This window comes from Rattus rattus, chromosome 17 (assembly GCF_011064425.1).
Source record: "Rattus rattus isolate New Zealand chromosome 17, Rrattus_CSIRO_v1, whole genome shotgun sequence".
NCBI classification, from domain to species: Eukaryota; Metazoa; Chordata; class Mammalia; order Rodentia; family Muridae; genus Rattus; species Rattus rattus.
Window position 1 is genome coordinate 20927687 of NC_046170.1, and position 19831 is coordinate 20947517.

At 45.9% G+C, this 19831-nt stretch overlaps 1 protein-coding gene across 1 annotated transcript in view; it reads right to left on the reverse strand.

Annotated features, from left to right (window-relative positions):
- The window catches only part of Znf827 (zinc finger protein 827), a 159604-nt gene that overhangs the window by 12483 nt on the left and 127290 nt on the right, over window positions 1–19831 (reverse strand). The gene's annotated exons all lie outside the window — the stretch shown is intronic.

Below are 19831 nucleotides of genomic sequence, written 5' to 3' on the forward strand. Positions count from 1 at the left end.
TCTTTTTCCTTGACCTGACTGAGTGAGTCTTCCTGAAGCTCGGTGCTACATTACAGAATAGAGTTTCATTTGGGAAAAATTAAATATCCCCAGGAACTCTTTATAAGATCCATGCAGAAGAAAGTGCTCTGAGCGCAGGTCGCAGAACCCCTGCAGAACAAAGTGATTGATTTCCCACAATTAGGCCAAAACCATTTTCCAGATAGGAGCTTCCGCCTGTACTTGGACAAGTCAGCTGATCAATGCATAGCTTATCTGAATGAGGATCTTTTGCCCAGCAATGTAGTCTGAGGGAAGAAGAGACAAATAACGCAGACCCGGAACGGAGCAGGGAGGAGCCAGGAGAGAGGTGATGGTTGCTGTGCCTCGCCCGCCAGCAACCCCAACACCCACGAACATACTGATCCATTGGTCTGTGTTTGTTAAAATGTATCTCTCGAGGCCTCAGGGAGAAGAAACTAAATGGCTAAGTCTTTCTATAAAGCAAAGGGGTGGGACTTTGGGGAAGAAAAGGCGGGATGGTGAGGAGGGAAGTTCAGGTCAGGGGACGTCTGAAGACAAGGGCCACTCCTGGGTGACTGTCCTCGTAGTTTCTTCAGAGTGTGCAATCAAACAGCGCTTCAGGAGAGTAGCAGGTGGAGGTCAGTATGGTGCCCAATCTTCTAATACAGTCCCAATAAATGAATTAACTGTGCCACAGACCCAGCACGGAGGTGCAATTAAAAATGAAGATGTCTCTTAATAATTCTTTTGAGTATTAGTCATGTACTTGAGAGGCTGAAGCATCATAAAGAATTCAGCCTTGGAAAGCTTATGGAAGCACAGCCTTAGAAGGTCATGGCAGCTTCGAGGACTGGACAACTGTGCAGAGAAAGCACGCGCAGGCACAGGAGGCACCCAATATGCAGGAGCCCAGCCTGAGACCTCGCTGTCTGCAGGTATGGTACAGCTTTGTCTTCCTTTCCCACAGGGAAGCGAGGCCATCCTAAGCCACGGGAACCTTAGCCCAGAGCAGGACATGGCAGTGCCTCAGGCTGAGGCTGGGAAGGGGAAGGGGAGAGGGAGGGGAAGGGGAAGGGGAAGGAGAGGGGGAAGAAAGGGAAGGGGAAGGGGAAGAGAAAGAAATCCCTGAGCCTGTTTGCAAATCAGAGATGCAGCTCTCCAGAGGCCACACATTCTTCCGTGTGTCTTGCTACCACTGTCACTCAAATGCCACAAGAGACCTCAATTTCTGGTGTCCTCCCCACTCCACCTGTTAACATCAGCCAATCTTACTTTAAAGATCTTTATGGAACCCTACTTAAGATCTTAACCAAGTGATCGGATTTCCCTAAGATTCTTGCAAAACTTTTCACAAGCCCTCCAGTCCCTGCGTCTTTCCTGTCCATGCGTCTGTGTAACCTCAGCATTCACACGGCACCCACAGTGAGGGAGTCAGAGATGACAGTGAGACAGGGATTAATGTATTGATTAGCACAATTAACTCAACAGCATAACCATTAAGGTCAACTGGCAATCTAGAGTGAAAGAAAGGCCAGTGTCTGCTAAGTGTGTGTGTCTGGAAGGCTAATCTTAGTTGTCAATTGGACACACCAGGAAAGGGGCGGGGCTCAATGGACGAGCTGGCTACATCACATCGGCTGGTCACCATGTCTGTGCGGCGTTTTCTTGATGACTGGTTGACAGAAGGGCCTAGCCCACTCCAAGTGGCACAATCCCTGGGTATATGGGCTTGGACTATACAAGAGAGCTAGCTGAACACGGAGAGCAAGCCAGTTAGCAATGCCCGGCTTCTGCCTCAAGCTCCTTTCTTCAATTTCTTGCTTTTGCTCCCCTTGATGATGGATTGTAACCTGTAAACCAAATAAACACTCCAACTCCCCAGGTTGTTTTTGGTCATGGTGTTTATCACAGCAATACAAAACAAATTAGAACAATGTTTTAACTCAACTTAAGAGATGTGCTTGTATGATTCTCTTAGGAGAAATGCTTGCAGTCCTAAATCAGACTTCAAAGATTTTATAGCCTCCAACAGCACCAAATAAAATACCAGGTGGATTCTGGCTGAGGTGATTTCTCTAGCAGACATGGGTTACTGTTAACCTAACAGTCACCCACCCCCCAACCCCCATGGAGGCAACTGCTGTAGGTCTTAGGTTAAAAAGGCGTGGCCAGTGAAAAGGCTCTTGTTTTCCTGATGAAACAAAAGATACACCTGAGTGTTGCTTTCTATCTTTTTCATGCCTTGCTACCCCTGGTGGTGGCAGTTATTTTGTGAACATGAAGACGAAGACACAAGCCAAATTTCAAAGCAGGGAGGAATGGATGATGGGAAAAATCAGGGTCTGTGGGCATTGCTCTGTGGCCATGTGAATGCCAGGAGTCATCCACCATTGGATTTCTTTTTGGGTGAAGAAAATAAGATACTGGCTCTTCTCCTCCTCCTCCTCTCTCTCCTCCCCCTTCCCCTCTCCTTCCTCCCCCTTCCCCTCTCCCTCCACTCCCCCTCCTCCTTCTTTAATTACTCATGCCACTCTTAACTGAAACGCTCTCCCATGCTCACTGCCCGCCGGTAGCATCCCTGACGACCACTCTATCTTCACTCTCGACAGTGGCAAGTGTGAAGGTGGATGATCACATTCCCATCTTAATTATCTTTGGTTCTGCTTAAAAAACCTCACAAACCTATTTTTTATAAGATTAGAAAGGAATTTGCTTTAATTTTTTTCTGAGGCATAATATACACCCCAAATGGAAAAGTACACATACCAGTAACTGCATCTCAATTAGTTTTAAAGTCTCCAGATAGTTGAAATTATGGGTATTATTTAAAAACTTCTGGTTTCCTTCTTTATTCCCATATCCCCTGGTGCTTGCTTCACTATCTTAAGTGGCTGCATAGTTACTGCATAGTTACCATCTCCTTCCTTTCTTTTACAGCACAACTCCAGTCTAATGACAAATTCGTTTTTACCCAGCAAAACATTTTATTTATCCCCAGATTGCTCCAGATTCCTGGTACAGTGGAGTCTGAGTCTTTCTTCTTTAACTGCCCACCTATAGTTTTGCCTCGAACATTAATGAGGGCTTTTCTGTGTCTTTAATTAAGGTTTCTGCTTTGTTTGTGTGGAACTGAAGATGGAGCGCCAGCCCTCACACATGCCAAGCACATGTCAGGTAAGTACTTTTGTCCTTGTGGTGTGGCTGTGCAGTGTCAGTGAGGCACCCCCACCTCTTCCTACACAGTGACTTGAGGCCTCATATTCATGATGATGAGGCCTCACTATGCCAGATGCAGTACAGCAGACTGCTCCTTAGACCCACTGACCCAAAGAGATATGTCTGATTTGATGCAAAGGCATGGGATGATCAAGACTTAGCTACTGTGTCTCCAAAACTGTCCAAGAGATAACTCACATAGTGGACAGGGTTGCAGAATATGGATCAAGCAGAGGACCCACAGAGCCTCAAACTCAACTCCTTCATTTACAAGAGAACCAAAGAATCCTAAATTCCAAGATGTCTCCCAACACAAGTTACAATGCAAGTTGTATAGGGCCAAGAAGTATTTCCATAGTTACCAAGTCTCCACCCTTCCCCAAACATTTAAGAAGGAACCTGAATTTTCATCTTGTTTAAGACTCTTAGAACAAAGAAAGCAAAGGCGTGGAGAAATTAAGCGGCTTCCTGAGGCCACCTCATTAGTGGCTGAAGAGAACTAGACTCCCCCATATCTTATCCATGCTCCTCCGACGCACAAGAAACCAACATCAAATTCTGCAACAAAGGGATTTTCTCTTTCCTGTTTCTTGGTTGTACATTTAATATTCTTGGTTATAAAAGGACAGATCCCTAATTGGGAACAGTTTAAATACTAGGGTTTCTTCTACCTCCTTTCTTGAAAGAGCTAGCCTAGGATATTCCAGGCACAAAGGTTAGAGCCCACAGTAAGCCCAAAGTCAGTACCAAGGAGGGTCAACAAGACAGTCAGATGGGTGCGTCCTAAAAGTCAAGCCTTCTCTTTGATGTCAAATATGCCATACCGAAGACTCCCTTAGGCCTTATGTTGCTATGTAGGGAGACTGATAATAAACACCAGCATATTTAAGACATCACTCTTAAATGTAAGTGAATGAGGAGGGCTGGAGTTTGCCTCATCAAGTTCCTTGGCCTTCTGTCTGGGGCATATCACATTTGTTGGTGTTTTCCCTGGGGGAGAGACCTATGTTCTCTGATGGACATATCCTCCCCAGCAACCATCACTGCACCTGCTTTCAGCAGGAGAAGTGCAGAGAGGAGGCTTCACTTGGACAAAGCTGGATAACATGAGTTCGGTACATAAATAACCGCTCACACCAACCCCAGACAGACTGGCTGGCCCAGCACTGAAGAACAGACAGGGTCTGGGCCACCTGTGTTTTACATCCTGACACACGGAGTCTTGACTGGTTCTCCGTGTCCTCACGATGGCTTAAAAGTTCTGCGTTATAACTCAAAAGTGGAATTGTGGGCTTCTTTGGATCCTAGGTAGATGGAAACAGATCGGTCAGGCTGCCTTCTGGGAAGGCCATGTCACTTCTGCCTTACCCACCTGGCTCGCCCCTTTGGCCTCTGCTTAAATTGAGCTCCCACCTCTGCCAGGGATGTTACCAGTGTTCTGGTTTGCACCTCTTGGGGCTGATTATCATCAAGCAAGCCCCGGAGGCCGTCTGTGTGCTGGGAGATAATCTGACAGTGTCCTCATCTGAGAGCAAACGGCATCTGTTCCTTCAGCTCGGAGGACTCATCTTGGAGCCTAGGACAGAGGCCATGATTCAAGGGTCTGGCTGGTGTCCATAGCGTGTGCCTCCATGTCGTGAAACGCTCATGTCTCTGAGCAAGACCTCATAGCTATTGCTCTTGCTGCCTCTACTGACCTATTCGTCTCCCTATGGCTGACCTCACTGTGGAGTCCACATGACCAAATTCTCCTGTAGAATCATTTCAAATACTCTGTCAAAAGTAGTATTTATGTATCCATCTGGTGGTCAACACATCCATTCAACAAGCAACTAGGACAGCAGAGTTTAGCAATGGTTTGTCAACCTATGGCCAACTGAACACATTGGGCGGTGATCCTAAAGCATGGCAGAGTTTCCTGCCTTGGTCTACTTTGGGTCTTTGGGGAAAACCAAGTGCTTAACAAACTTTTAATTTTGCTTAACTCCTTCTGGCATGTATGGTTTCTAGAAAGGTTGAAACCAGCAGACAAGTCTCCAAAGATATCCAGGACACTTAACCATGGGGTAGAACTGGGGAGGGAGTGCTGTTTAACTCCACTAAATATTAGGATGCAGAGGGGCTGTCTGCCTTCATATCTGGCCTTTTCATTTGTATGAGTGCAATGGACCATGGACGCCGAGACCCCTCCCACCCGAGTGTATCTAGTATAGTACATGTGGTTAAGGAGGGCTCAACAGTCCTTAAACATCTTGGTTCAAACCTTGGTTCAAGCAGGAATCTTTCCACCTGAGAGAGCTCAGATGACTGGTGAGAGTCGTCTGACAAGGGATTGGGGTACAGAGAGCTCCCCGAACTGTGGTCAAGTTCCTGCACATTGCATGAAGCTAATATCAACGTCTCCTGAGAACAAGGGTTAGAACAATTGAGACTCAGCCAACAGCTACCCTTGAAGGATCAACCCAGGAAAGCTGGAGGGGGTGGTTTGTCTGTCCTTGTTTAGTTTTTGAATTGGGTCTCACCTGTTGGCCAGGCTGACTGGCACTCACCATGTAGTGGAGACCGACCTCAAACGGCTCAGCTTCCTAAGTGCTGGGATTACAAACATGAACCACCACACCTCTGTATTAGGATGGATTGGTTGCTTAGTGCTGGGCTAACAGTTTCAATAAATACTGATTGGCTATAATCCATTAAACTGGGGAAGAACTTTGTGTTTTCCACACCTGGTCCTCAATACAAGTCACTTCAAAGCAATGAAAGAATGCTCAAGCTTGATTCTCTGGCTAGCAGAAAATATCTGTGACCAAAAACTCCTAATTCCAAGGAAGCTTAGTCACATGGAGTTTGACCTATGTGGGACAACTTCTCTAATGTCTAGACCGAGTCACCGCCTGTTGCTTTTATGTACCTTAATCATAAAGAAAGAAGTTCAAGAATGACAATGCTGATATGGACTCTCTATGTTGACAGCTCTCAGTAAGTGTTCACGGAATACACAGGCCGGCCTCGTCACTTCCCTCAGGCCTGTGGTGTTGAGTAGAAACCTAACCGTACACCAGTGCAGCAGCAAGCAACCGCTGGGTCAGTTCTCACGGAAAGTCGACAGGACTTCGGGTACTGTCGTTCTTCCTACGAATGGTACCAGGACTTAAATTCTTAGTAAATGCTCTCAGAGTGTCCCACCATTGAGGACATTTAAATCTTGGACAGGAAATCACCAAATCTGTGTCATTCCTTTCTTTTTTTGAAGGGAGTTCGGGATGGGAGTGGGAAGTTCACTCATCACTGAGTAGAATTTATTTATTTATTTACTTATTTATTTTTAGGGTGGCAGCACTATTCCCAGTTATAAACGCATACCTTCCTTCCCGACCAGGAAGTTAATGTGAGAAGTTAATGTGGAACCCAGTTCTGGTTGAGTCAGGCTGCTGGTGCGGGCCTGAAGATTCATCTAGGCTGTTCAACCTGATGCCACATGCTTAATTTTCCTCTTTCCTGGGTGGCAAGTGCCACTGTATTTCATGGCCTTGGCTCAAAATACGAGGGGGAGTCTTGAACTTTGTAGAGCGGAGGTAGTCTTGAACCTATTGAGGGATGGAGTGCAGTCACAGCAGGAAGCTCGGGGGTAAATATAAGTGTATTCTAAACACATACCTTATTAGCAAGGAGTTCTAGGGGAGCTTAGAAATGACTGTCAGGGTCCTGCCATGATCAATACAAGTGAATGAAAAAAATCAGGGCCATTTCTTTTTAATCATCTTGGGATTGGGCAAGAGTGAGAAGTAGATTTTTGGCTCATGTGCCAGAGATGTAAATACCCAACAGCCTGGGATATTTTTAAGTAACACATAATCTACGGTTCGAGTCCAAAGCTGCTAAGCAAAATGGGAAGTGCATATCTTTTCTGAAAAAATATCATCTTCCAATTTTAATTTTCAAATTGAAAAGAAAACCAAATAAAAATCACAAAAAGTCTTTGATGCAGTTGAATGTGGTGACCAACGCCTAGAACAAGAGTGGGGATGGCAGCTGCCTGCAGGCCTTGCACCGAGGAGGCTGAGACATGGGGATCCCTGGGACAAGCTAGCCAGAGTCAGGGTGCTCCAGCCTCATCAAGAGACCTCAGTAAACAAGGTAGGAAGTGACTGAAGAAGATGCTCAGTGCCAACCTTTGACCTCCAGACATATGCAAATACACAGGTGTGTGCGTTTCCACAGACCTGGGGCTGAGTATGGTAAGTTCAACGCCAGTCTGGGCTACTCTATACACAAAAATTCCAGTGCAACCAGTAGTTTGTTTACCAAACAAGACACTAGAAAAATCAAATAATCAACTGGAAATATGGATGATTTCTCTGGAGGAGGAAAATGCAATGTCTTATTTTTCACAGGGTTTCATGTAGTCCATCATGTTCTTAAATCTGCTATCAAACAGTTGAGGACGCCCCTGAGCTTCCAACCCTCCTGCCTCCTATGTACTGGGTTAAAGGTGCACATCATTGCACCTGGTTTCTGGGTTAAAGGTGCACATCATTGCACCTGGTTTCTGGGTTAAAGGTGCACATCATTGCACCTGGTCTGTGGTGCTGGGGGTCCAGATCAGGCTCTCTGCGTGCTTGCAAGCACCTTCAGTCAACTGGGCTGCACCTCGCCACCCCCAGATGTAATGCACTCTGGCTAGGCACTCTGCCTGCATTATTCTTACATATCTTAACTACTTTTTGTCTCTATCCTTTTTCCTTTTATATAGATCTTAGAGGACAATAAACACTAGTGACTTGACAAAATTTCTCTAGGTGCAGGCAAGAGAGAAAGACTCATTGATGCATGGTATGTAAATTAATGTCAATAATTTTTCTACAGATGAGCTGATGAGTGGCTAACTTTCTGCACAGTAAGAGAAGCGCTCTACCTTGGGTAACAAAGGTTCAGCATCCTCTGGGGACTTCATCTCAATAGAATCTCTGTCTCATCTTCTATGCTAGGGAGCACTTGGAAAAAACATTATTCTCTAGTCACAGACAATTTATGGGATGTAAAAGCTAACTTCCTGGCTGAAGTCTCGTGGTGAAACCCAGCTTATTTGGAACCTCCCATATCCAACCCCTGTTTCTCAAGAGGCTGAAGTTCAGATTAATCACACCACATAGCAAGACAAAACATATTCAAAAGCAAAACACATTGGTATAACAAACTAGTCTTCAAACTGTTCACTGTACTCAGGATCATCGACGAGCTGGGGCAGGTATCACTATGGGAATCTTAGTTTCCGGTTGGGGCATGTGCACATTTGTAACCTTAATGGCGCTTGAACAAAGATTTTTGCATCTAATATTAATACAGAAACTCACAAATCCTTCTGGAGTTGGATCACCGCCATGTTCTTATTTCAGTGGGAATGTGTAGCTGCTTTGGCAACAGATGCATTTGTTTCTAGGTCCTGTTGGTTCTCCTGGGTTGACAATGTGATCACATTCTAATCTTTACAGGACATGATGTCAAGTCAAATTCCTACAGATAGCCCATCTTGTTTCCTATTTTAAAAAGCAACTGTCTAGCCAAGTCCTGTGGAGTCCAGGAGAAGTGCTTTCCTGTCAGCAAAGGGATCTGTGTGTTCAAAAGTGTACGTTCTTGTATGTTGGCTGTATATGTGTTCATGTGGATGTGTGTGCATGCATGGGTGTAGGTCGGAAGTTGATGTCTTATTTTAAATAGTTCTTATTAATCCCTTGAATATTTCATTCTATTATGCTCACCCCTCCTCCACATCTTATTTTTTGAGACGATGGAATCTCTCTCTGGACTGCATGGCTCACCTGTCTCTGTTCTGGGGATCACGCTGGCACAGTAGGCACTTTACCAATAGAGCCCTCTCCCCAGCCCCCAGCGCATGGAGCTGTTAAAGTAATCACATGCACAACAGAATAGAAGACTGAATGATGTCATATCCCAAACACTAGCCTGGTTCTGGCAAGAAGCCAAGTAACCACGGGTTACACAGCAAGTTTGCAGAGGTGACTTTTTCCAAAGTGCAGGTTTAACTGAAAAGGCAAGAGATGTGATTCAGACTAGGTCTGCTAACCACGTGTGCTGCCCAAGGAGGGTGACCTTGCAGTCAGCTGCCCACGGAGAGTGACCAGGCTGTTTCTTCCCTCCTCCCACTGACTTCTATAAACACTGCTCTACCCCTCAGGCACCAGGATACAGACAGAAAGGTTCTTGTAAGCCACTGTCTCTTGTCCAAGGGACCAGGTCCTTAATCCTACCTGTTCTTTCTATGCCTGTGTCTTTCCTGCATCATTAGCTTAAAAAGACATCGATAAGGATGGAATTTTTCTTTTGCTTGGAGGAAGTGAAACTGTGACGTCTCTAATTTGTTAGGACTCTCACCCTGTCACAAAATGCTCACCATCTGAGCAAGCCTAGCAAGGATTCTGTCCACGTAACAGCCATAGTAATGTTTGCAGAGGCAGTGGGATCTCTGAGTTTGAGGTTGGCCTGGTCTACAGATCAAGTTACAGGACAGCCAGCCAAGAGAAATCCTGTCCTGAAAAACCTAAATAAATAAAGAAAAGGAAAGGGAACCAGCAGGGACCACTATAATAGGTCACCATGGTTCTTCCTCATTGATTTTGAGGTTAAATGGATACAGAGTCATCCTACTAAAGTTTATGTTGTGAATACAAATAAGGAAATTGTGGAGAAGGTGGGATGAGATTTTAAGACCTAACAATGATTGGGGGTGGCGGGAGGGGGGGGCTGACAACCTCTCTCAGGTTAATTTAGAGAACACTGCATTAGTTTTAGACCTGCTTGAGAAACTTTTTGAGAAGAAACCCAGGACAAAGTTTGTAGATTGAAGGACGGCCCTCATAAAACTCTGATCTACCACACAGCACGCTCATCTATCTCCAGAAAATCTACCCATCCTGCCTCTGCTATCCTGTGTGTTTCCACAGCAGTGAAAAGTAAGAACAGAACACATTTCAGGAGGTAAACCATCTTGCATCATCAATAAGGGTTTCCTCTGCACAGTATGTATGTATGGGGTTTCCTCTGCACAGTATGTATGTATGGGGTTTCCTCTGCACAGTATGTATGTATGGGGTTTCCTCTGCACAGTATGTATGGGGTTTCCTCTGCACAGTATGTATGTATGGGGTTTTCTCTGCACAGTATTCCTCTGCACAGTATGTATGGGGTTTTCTCTGCACAGTATGTATGTATGGGTTTTCTCTGCACAGTATGTATGGGGTTCTCTGTATATGGGGTTTCCTGTATGTATGGGGTTTTCTCTGCACAGTATGTATGGGGTTTCCTCTGCACAGTATGTATGGGGTTTCCTCTGCACAGTATGTATGTATGGGTTTTCTCTGCACAGTATGTATGGGGTTTCCTCTGCACAGTATGTATGGGGTTTCCTCTACACAGTATGTATGTATGTAGTTTCCTCTGCACAGTATGTATGGGGTTTTCTCTGCACAGTATGTATGTATGGGGTTTCCTCTGCACAGTATATATGGGGTTTCCTTTGCACAGTATGTATGTATGTATGTATGGGTTTTCTCTGCACAGTATGTATGGGGTTGCCACTTTAAAGACCCTGCTACATCTAACCCATTGTTATGAGAGCTGAGGAGGCCAGGTTCTTGGCAGGGCAGGTGTGTGGTACATTCTGCTTAAGTCTCAGATACCAATGCTGCTTTTCTGTTGCTGTGAGAGACCACCATGGCCAAGGCAAGCTATAAAAGCAAGAGTCTACTTGGGTTTGTGGATAAGAGTCATTCATGGTGAGCAGGCACGGCAGCAGGCATAGGCATGGCACTGGGAAGAGGACTGGGAGAGCTCAAGACAGAAAACAAGATGGGGGTGGCACAAGGATGAGGCTTTAATGTCAAAGCCCACCCCTAGTGACATACTCCTTCTAGTGACACTGCACCTCTAAACCTCCCTAAACACTGCCACCAACTGGAAACCTCTATAGGCCGATGGGGGACATTCTCATCAAAGCCACAACGCACCAAGAGAACAATGATTCTCACTGCCATTTGTACATCTTCAAAATAGCATCTTTTTTTTCTTCTAGGAATTTTTCAATGTTTTCATTAAGCAGTGAAGAGAGAATGTCCTTGGCTGGTGAGATAGGTCAGGGAGTAATGGTGCTTGCTGTCGGGCCTGACAATCTGAGTTTGAACCCTGGGACCCACAAGAAAGAACTGAGTCTCGCAATGCCCTTGACCTCCACATGCATGCTGTGGCATGTGTGTACTGTCCCCCAAAATAAAGAAGTAGCTCTAGAGAGAGAAGGAGAGACAGAGAGAGAGAGGTATCAATTATGAGTCTAAAGAACGCTGCTAGATCAGGCCAGAAATTGCTGGCATTTGGTCAGAAACAGACAAACACGAGGCCAGCCATTTGAAGTTGTCAAAGCAGCTGTTACCACTTGCAGGGAGTCTCCTCATGTCTACACGTGTGGTTCTGAGGGAAGAAGCTGGCATTCACAGGGTGGGACACCAGCACAAGTCCCCAGTCAGTACAATTCAGCATTAGCTTCAGTAGAATCAGATCTCCCTTTGGGTACTTTATTGGGAGCTGGACTGGTAGTAGCAGCCACCACACAAAAGTAATCCAAAGCAACCACACGTATTTGAGACTCAAAACCAAATGAAATTAATATGCATTTGTGTGCCTAGTAAGTTAAGGCTGAGCTGAGCTGATAGCAAATGCAAGCAGGAGACATGAGTCACCCCACAATAGACTGGCAGTGCTTGGTACAGCTAGCTCACTATGGGGGGCACTGCTTGAGCACATCCTGAGTTATCTCACTAATGCTCACAACCCCAGCTTCATCATTAGTAGAAATGTGCACACTCGAGGGTCCAGTCAGGGTCTGCTGCTCAGGTTAACCCAAACAGTGAAATAACAAGCCAGTGTAGACACTGTCACAGCCTGTGAACTCTCCCCTGGCCAAAGGCCAGCTGGAATTATTAATCAGGCTTTGAGTTCCTGACCTTGAATTAATCCAAACAAGCTCCTTCCTCCCGAAGCAAAGCTAGAGGCCCTCTCCCTCCCGGCTTTTCTAGTAAAGGAGCCCTTGAGTTTCAGCTTAGCCCATGGCTGTGACCACGGCCTGTCGGCATCTCTGAAGAGCCAGTCATGGCCAAGTGACCGAGTTCTAGGCAACCAGACTGCCAGAAGTTTTATGTGCACTGTCTAGGTCAAAGCCTCTTAAGCTGGGTCATGCCCTATGTGGGATAGGGAAGCTGAATGATGGGGGCTGCAAAAGATATGGCAACAAGAAAAGGTTTCTGGACACATAACAAAGCAAAAATCCATTCAAATTCAAACCCATACCAAATGGTAACTCTGAGGTTTCCTTGCAGCTGCCCCTCCTGCTGGGCCACACAACTTCAGACATCATACCATGAAATGACACCTGCCTGCAACACCTCCACACACACTCCAGACAGACGGGCGGGTGGGTTTGTTTTCCCCATGTCCACTTTCCTGTTCTTACAGAAGCATGATAGTTTAATTCCACAAAAACAAAGATTTTTTAATGTTCCCCTGGATTGCTCCTTAGTATGTAAATACGACATTAGCATACTACTGTTTACACGCATTAATCAGAACACACACCTCAGGAGTAAGCACATTTGCTCACTTCCTTCAATGTTAAAAGTGTATGTGTGCCAGCGAATTGCTTCGTTATGGTTCTCCGTGATTATTATCGGTGAGCACTTGATTTACTGTGCACTCATATACTACAGGTCATGTAAAAATTCCTTAGGCAAAAGGTATCACAAGTGGAAAAATGTACAAGGCCCTGCTTCAAATCACGTCCTTAAAAGGAAGGTTATTCCCTCAGCTTCTTCTTTTCCTTTTTTGTGTTTAGGATGTGCCTGTGTCGGGGGTGGGGGGAGCTGGAGCAGCCGCACCACACCATGAAGTGCAGATCAAAGATGGTGGAGTAACCGGAGGAGCTTGGGGATCCGGGAACTACTGCATGGGCCTGGGACTCTGTGCTGGCTGTACTTTATCTAAGCTATTGTTTCGGCATTTTTAATAGCCACTGAATCTTCGCTATGGCTCACACAGTCAGCATTTTAACCCTTTAAAGTTAGGTAGTTTCCCTGGAGCAGGATGCCCTGTGCTGAGAAAAGCAGTCTCTGCTTCTTGAGATTCCATTGTGAGTTCATGAGCAAGACTTTGTCCTAGTCTATGCTGTTTAGGTCACAAACACACTAAGTAGTATCACAATTGCCTGATTCTTTTATTTGTCCATTCATCTATCCACCCACCTACCTGTCTGTCTACCCAACTGCTGGTTTGTCAGTCTGAGATGGTTTTCTCTAGACCAGACTGGTCTTGAACTTGATACAATAGCTGAGGGTGACTTTGAACTTTTGAACTTCCTGCTTTTATGTTGCAGATACTGAGATTACAGACATGTGCCAACATACCTGGTTTATGTCATGCTGGAAATTACACACAAGACTTCCTACATACTAGGCAATCACTTTACCAAGCTGCAGCCATAGGCCCTGCCCAGCTGTTTTAAACAAAGTAGAGAATTGTGAGCAGAGCTCTCCACAGGTTAGAGGTGTAAGAATTTTCCAAAAGTACATACTTACATAGTAAGAGCCAGGTATGGGGCACCTACAACATGAGCCGCGCCTAATTAGTAGTGTTTCTATCTTGTTGTGAGTTTTGGTTTTCAGTGTTCTCTGTATGCATATCTGCCAGGGTTTAATGCAAATCCTCTCAACGCCATCACTACTGTAGTTTAGATTCTAAGAGCTCCTTGGATCTGCCTATCCCTGTCCCCCAATACTGAGGTTACAGGCACACATGGCCACGTCTTGCTCTCCTACCAAATGCTCTTATCCGTGGAACCCTCTCCACCTCTTGCATCTACGCCCCCTTATGTTCAGCAAGCACCCACCTCTGAGCCACACCCCACCCCTTTGATACTTTGTTTTGAGGCAGTCTCTTGCTGTGGAAGTTCACACTGACAACAAACTTTGGATCGTGCTGCCTCACCTGGCGTAGTTAGCGTTGTGGGTGCCCCGTGCCTGGCTACCGGATGCCTGGGGCTAATCCTGGCTTCTACCTACAAGAGGCCAGTAATGCCTGCCCTGCAGTGGAGATGACCAAAGATGACCCCAGTCACCAAACATCCCATGAGGGCAAACTCATTCCCAGAAGCAGGCTGTCCATGGAGTGTCTGATAGGCTGTGGGGTTTGAGAAGGTAGACACAGTGACTGCTGAAATGCCAGTGACGTCAATGGAGGTGAACAGGTGGGGCCTTAATGCACTTTCAAAGACAGTGCTGCCCTGTGACCAGAAGCAAGGAGCTGGAGCAGAGTCTCCTTTTTTAAATTAAGGAGTTCACTGAGCTTTTCCTAAGGAAATTCACAGGGTGGCAAAGAAGTCACAGTATAATTCTAAGCACATTCAGCCATTAGTCCAACTTCTTCTAGCCAAGGTTAAGATGGAGATAATTGCATGAATTAAAAAAAAAAAAAAAAGACCATAGGAACATAGGAACAGGATTCTTCTACAGAAACTGCACTGACAGTGAGAATTCGGCCCTTTCAAAATTGAGACCTTTTTCTTACCCAATGCCCTTTTGCGTTTATGTGCTGCTATTAACAGCACGGCATCCGTCTGCAGGTGGTTAGGTATTATAAATGAATCATAACCTCATTTGCAGATATTTAAATAGGTTAAGCTTTTAAGGCCACCAGTCAGGGTCTTGTAGCTTGACAATCCCGGAAGACTTAGCCTCGAATCTGTTTTAATGAATGGGAACCTGTCCACATTCCAGGAGATCAGCTAATTCAAGGCCAATGGTATCCTGAAAATCTGTTTCCTGTTAGAGAGCTGGAAGACGCATACTGAAAAAGGACCAATCAGGCCCTGTCACCTGTCCTGAGATGAGACTCCTGAGCTAATGGGGGTAGGGGTACTGTCAACCTGAATGCCTTTCAAGTCACTCCCCTTACCCCAGCCCCTCTGCCATAACAAATGACTGCCAATCAATGTGATGCTAATTCCATCCACATACTGAAGCAATGCTCTGGGGCAGGATGGAACCCTCCTGTTTTAAGTGAGAAAACTCCTGAATCCAAATCTGTTGTCTCCTCCCTCTCAACTCACAAGCTTTAAAAGGCTTAGCAATCGCTACAGTCCATACTGCCAGTCAGCCCCAACTTTACTGTGTCAGCCCAAGCATCCTGCCACCCACAGGAAGGAGGGAGAGTACAGAGGAGACCTGTATTCATAGGAAGAGGAGGTCACCTGTGGCTTACTGATAAGAATGGACTGCGTACTACCACAGTCACCCATGCCCAAGGAGGGCTCAGCCAAAGACAAGCTCCAGGCATTGAGAATTCTGAGCGCTGTGAATGGGTAAATAAAACAAAACAAAAAACACACACACACACACACACACACACACACACACACACACACACGAAACACTTCCTCTCCCCTGACCCCATAAGTTCATGTTATCATTACTTAAGATTTGAAAAGCAATTCTGAGACACTGACTGCTCTTCAGTGAAATTCCTTAGGATGTGAAACTCCATTATTTCCCCAATTGCCCTTAAGGCAAGAAGCAGAATTCTCAAGGGGCTACATCTGGGAAAGGGTCTCATTCCTTTTGTTTAGCCTGTGTTTGCTATAGTCAAGCTGGGAATTGCTGGTTCAGGACCCATTCAAACATGTTAGTAGGATGAAGTGGGAGGCCAGCAGAGTGTGCTAGCCCGGCCTGCTCAGATCGGCTAACTCTGACTCCTGGATGGGAACTGACAGGTGGATACCTCAGGCTTCCTTACTGGTCCTTCCAGTGATGTTCAGTTACCTGGAGCTGACCCACTGGCACATCAGGAAGCAAATGTACTGGGGCTCACAGATAAGGAGGAAATAAGAGAGCTCAGTGACGCTGTGTCCCGTGGAACCCATCATCGGCCATGTAAACCGACACAAATCATGGAGCAGTGCTGTCCAGAGGAATTCAGAGTGCTATGGTTTCATCCTGAGAGTCGCAGAGCTCGTCACTGTTTGAGGAACATCAGTCACTTGCTCCAACCAGGCAATACCTTCTCTGCCTCCATTCTAAGCAAATAGGAGTTTTTCTGCTTGAAAAGACTCCAGGATCAGTGTGGCTGAGGCCCAGGAATCCAAGAACTGAAAAGAGCGAGCAGTGATGTCATCTGACTTGAGCCGGTGAGGATTTCCAAAAGTCTGTTGGCAATCTTGTCTTGATTCCAAATCAAACAAAATGACTTAAATGTATTCAGTGTGTGGCACGTACCAACATCGAGGTTGCCGCTTAGCCACACAAAAACAATCGGGTTGTCAGAGTGAATGCCTTCTTCCTCCACCTTCATTTCTCTTCATGTTTGTGTAACTCGGAAGACCGGCCACCTTCCCTGCTAGAAATCTGCTCATTTTAGTTAAGAACTCTATTTCTTTCTCTCTCTCTTCCTCTTTATCTCTCTTTCTTTCTTCCTTTCTTTTTTTTTTAGACTTAAAAAAATAGGAAATTTTATGTGATACATCTATTTTTTTATGGTGATGACAGTGGTGTGTGTGTGTGTGTGTGTGTGTGTGTATTTCCATGTGGCAGGTGGAAGAAAAGTTGTGAACTTGGTTCTCTTCATCCAACTTTACATAGGTCCCTTGACACAGGTTCCAAGGATCAGACTCAAATTGCCAGGCACACATCACAGGCACCTTTACCCACTGAGTCATCTTGCTGGCCCAGCAAATTCTATCTAAACTAGCAAAGCTTTCTTAGAGATTCTGACCAGTGTGTTAGAGGAAGTAGTGCACATGGATAGTGAAAATGGACCTGTTTTTCCTCTCTTCACCGTCTGGGAACTGTGAATTTTGCATCACCCTGGGAGGAAACTAATTCACACACTACCCAAGGGTTGAGACACCAGCCCCATAGCAAGTCAGCATGGAGGGAACTGGCTGTTGCATCACGGAAACTTACTCTTGCTCTCCCATGCGTCCCGGCAAATTGCCTTTGAGTGCCGGGCTGAAGAATGGATCAGAGATGGGTCTAGTGTAGCCAGTTACCTGCTCTGCCCTGTTGGCTGAAGCACATTTAAACCACTTAATGAAATAATGCATTAAGCAAGTCTTGAAAAGCCCATGAAGAACTCACTTCTCAGCTACTATAAACATCACAACATTTTAATGTAGTTTTGACACAGGCTCTCGTGCGACTCAGGTTGGCCTTAACTCCAAATATCACTGATGATGACTCTGACTTTCTGGTCCCCTGCTTCCTCCTCCTAGAGCTGGGGAAACAGGTATGCACCACCACATCTGCTTATGCACTGGTGGGGCTTCAATGCATGGCCTCTTGTGTGCTAGGCAAGCAAAAAGCCTCCTATGTCCCCAGATGCAAGATTTAAAGGGAGACTGAAATCTGAGGATCATGAAGGAAGGTAGGGAAGAGCACAGTTAGCTGGGAAGCATCCTGAACCGAGCCCTTCACAGCAAGGGCTTCATGGTATAGTTTACTACAGTACTCATAGTAAACGTTCTCACAGGCCAGGGTGCTAGTGTTTGGTTCTTGGTAGTTTTCTAAGCTTCACAAACAAAACAACTTGTCACTAAGCACTTCTCTCATGAACCAGGCACAGCTGAGCCCCTCACTATAGATGACGCACACTCACGCAGCCCAACGAGGGCCTCTGACAGTCTGCCTGCCACAGGTAGACCACAGACACTAGGGAAACTCCACTGCAAATACCCAGATGTTGTCTTGCCCGTTATAATTTGGTGTAACATCTAGGAAATGACACCATTAGGGGTTTGGGTATGGTAGATCACCCCTTCTGTGGCAGTTCTGGATAAACACATACACACAAATGCCTCCAGGCATGTTCGTAAAGCACTAGTTAACAGAGATTCACATTTTATTGGCCAAGTCAGACCTCTGTAGAGATAATCCAATGAATTCTGTGAAGCCAAGTTCCTTTCTGATGAAGGCATTGACTTTTCTAAAAGCAATTCTAAACAATGGCTTTGTCTTCTCCTGAAATCTAAGTGTTATAATTTTCCGAGCCCTTTAATGTTAACGGAATGATCTATGCACGCCTTTCTTAAACAGATTAAAGGGGGAAACATTCAAACTTCAACCAGCCTTAATAAAATGGAAAACCCCTTTATAATTTAGTAATAAAGTTGAATAACATAAATATTGGGCAGTATTCTTTATCTGTAATTAGCTGATTACTAAAGTGCTGGTTGATTGTGTGTCAACTTGACACAAGCTACAGCCATCGGAGAGGAAGGCGCCTCAGTTGAGGAAATGCCTCCATGAGATCCACAATTAGTGATCAAGGGGGAGACCTCGCCCACTGTGGGTGGGGCCACTCCTGGGCTGATGGTCCTGGGTTCTATAAGGAAGCAGGGAGCAGGGGAGTGAGCAGCACCCTCCACAGCTTCTGCATCAGCTCCTGCCTCCAGGTTCCTGGCCTGACTTCCCTTGGTGATGAACAGCAATGTCGAAGTGTAAGCTGAAGAAACCCTTTCCTCCTCAACTTCATTTGTGGTCATGGCATTTCAATAGAAACTGTAACTAAGAAAAGGATTCCATCTATTACTGGAAAATGGCTCAGCCCACCTCCACTGCCTCTGTACAGGCAGGCCTGTATTCTTTTAGGGAACTTTATTTAGGCTTTAAAGATTAAACAAAGTCAGAAAAAAAAAAAGAAAAGTGAGATCAAGCCAGTCTATTGCTGAAACGTTCCAACTGGCTCTGCACATCTGCAGAGAAAGCCGTCTCTCTGCACACCTGGGCAGAAGGCTGAGTCTCTGCACACCTGGGCAGAAGGCTGTCTCTCTGGGCAGAAGGCTGTCTCTCTGCACACCTGGGCAGAAGGCTGTCTGTCTCTCTGCACACCTGGGCAGAAGGCTGTCTCTCTGCACACCTGGGCAGAAGGCTGTCTCTCTGCACACCTGGGCAGAAGGCTGTCTCTCTGCACACCTGGGCAGAAGGCTATCTCTCTGCACACCTGGGCAAAAAGCTGTCTCCCATTCCTCCCTCCAGTCTCACCTCCCAATGTCTGACAGACTTTTTTACTGTAACACTCTCCCACAAAGCAGATCCGAGCTTCACCTGGCTGCTGGAATGACACCTGCTTAAGGAATACCTACCCCTTCCCTCTTCCTTCTTTTGCTTTGAAGACATCTGCCAGGATTTGGATAGGTCTCTCCAATTCACGTGTTGATATTTGGAGGTGGGTCTCTGGGGGTGGGGGCTAATTAGGGTTAGGCTGAGGCCCCTGTAGAGAGGCAAGCTTGTGCCTACATGGACCCTTTACCCCTACATTCTAGTCTCTTTAGTGCAAGAAGGTACTGTGCAGACCACTGAAAGAGAAACATGGACACCAACCCATTCACAAAACCTCTGACCTACAATCTGTCCTGCCTGCAAGATGTGCTGGGGCGGTGGTGGAGCAGAACTAGTGGAAGTGGTCAAACAACATCTGGTTTAACCTGAGGCCCACACCAAGAGAGGGAGCCCAGGCCTAGCACTGACTGGATGGCCAGCAGGAACCAGAGACTGGGTAGTCC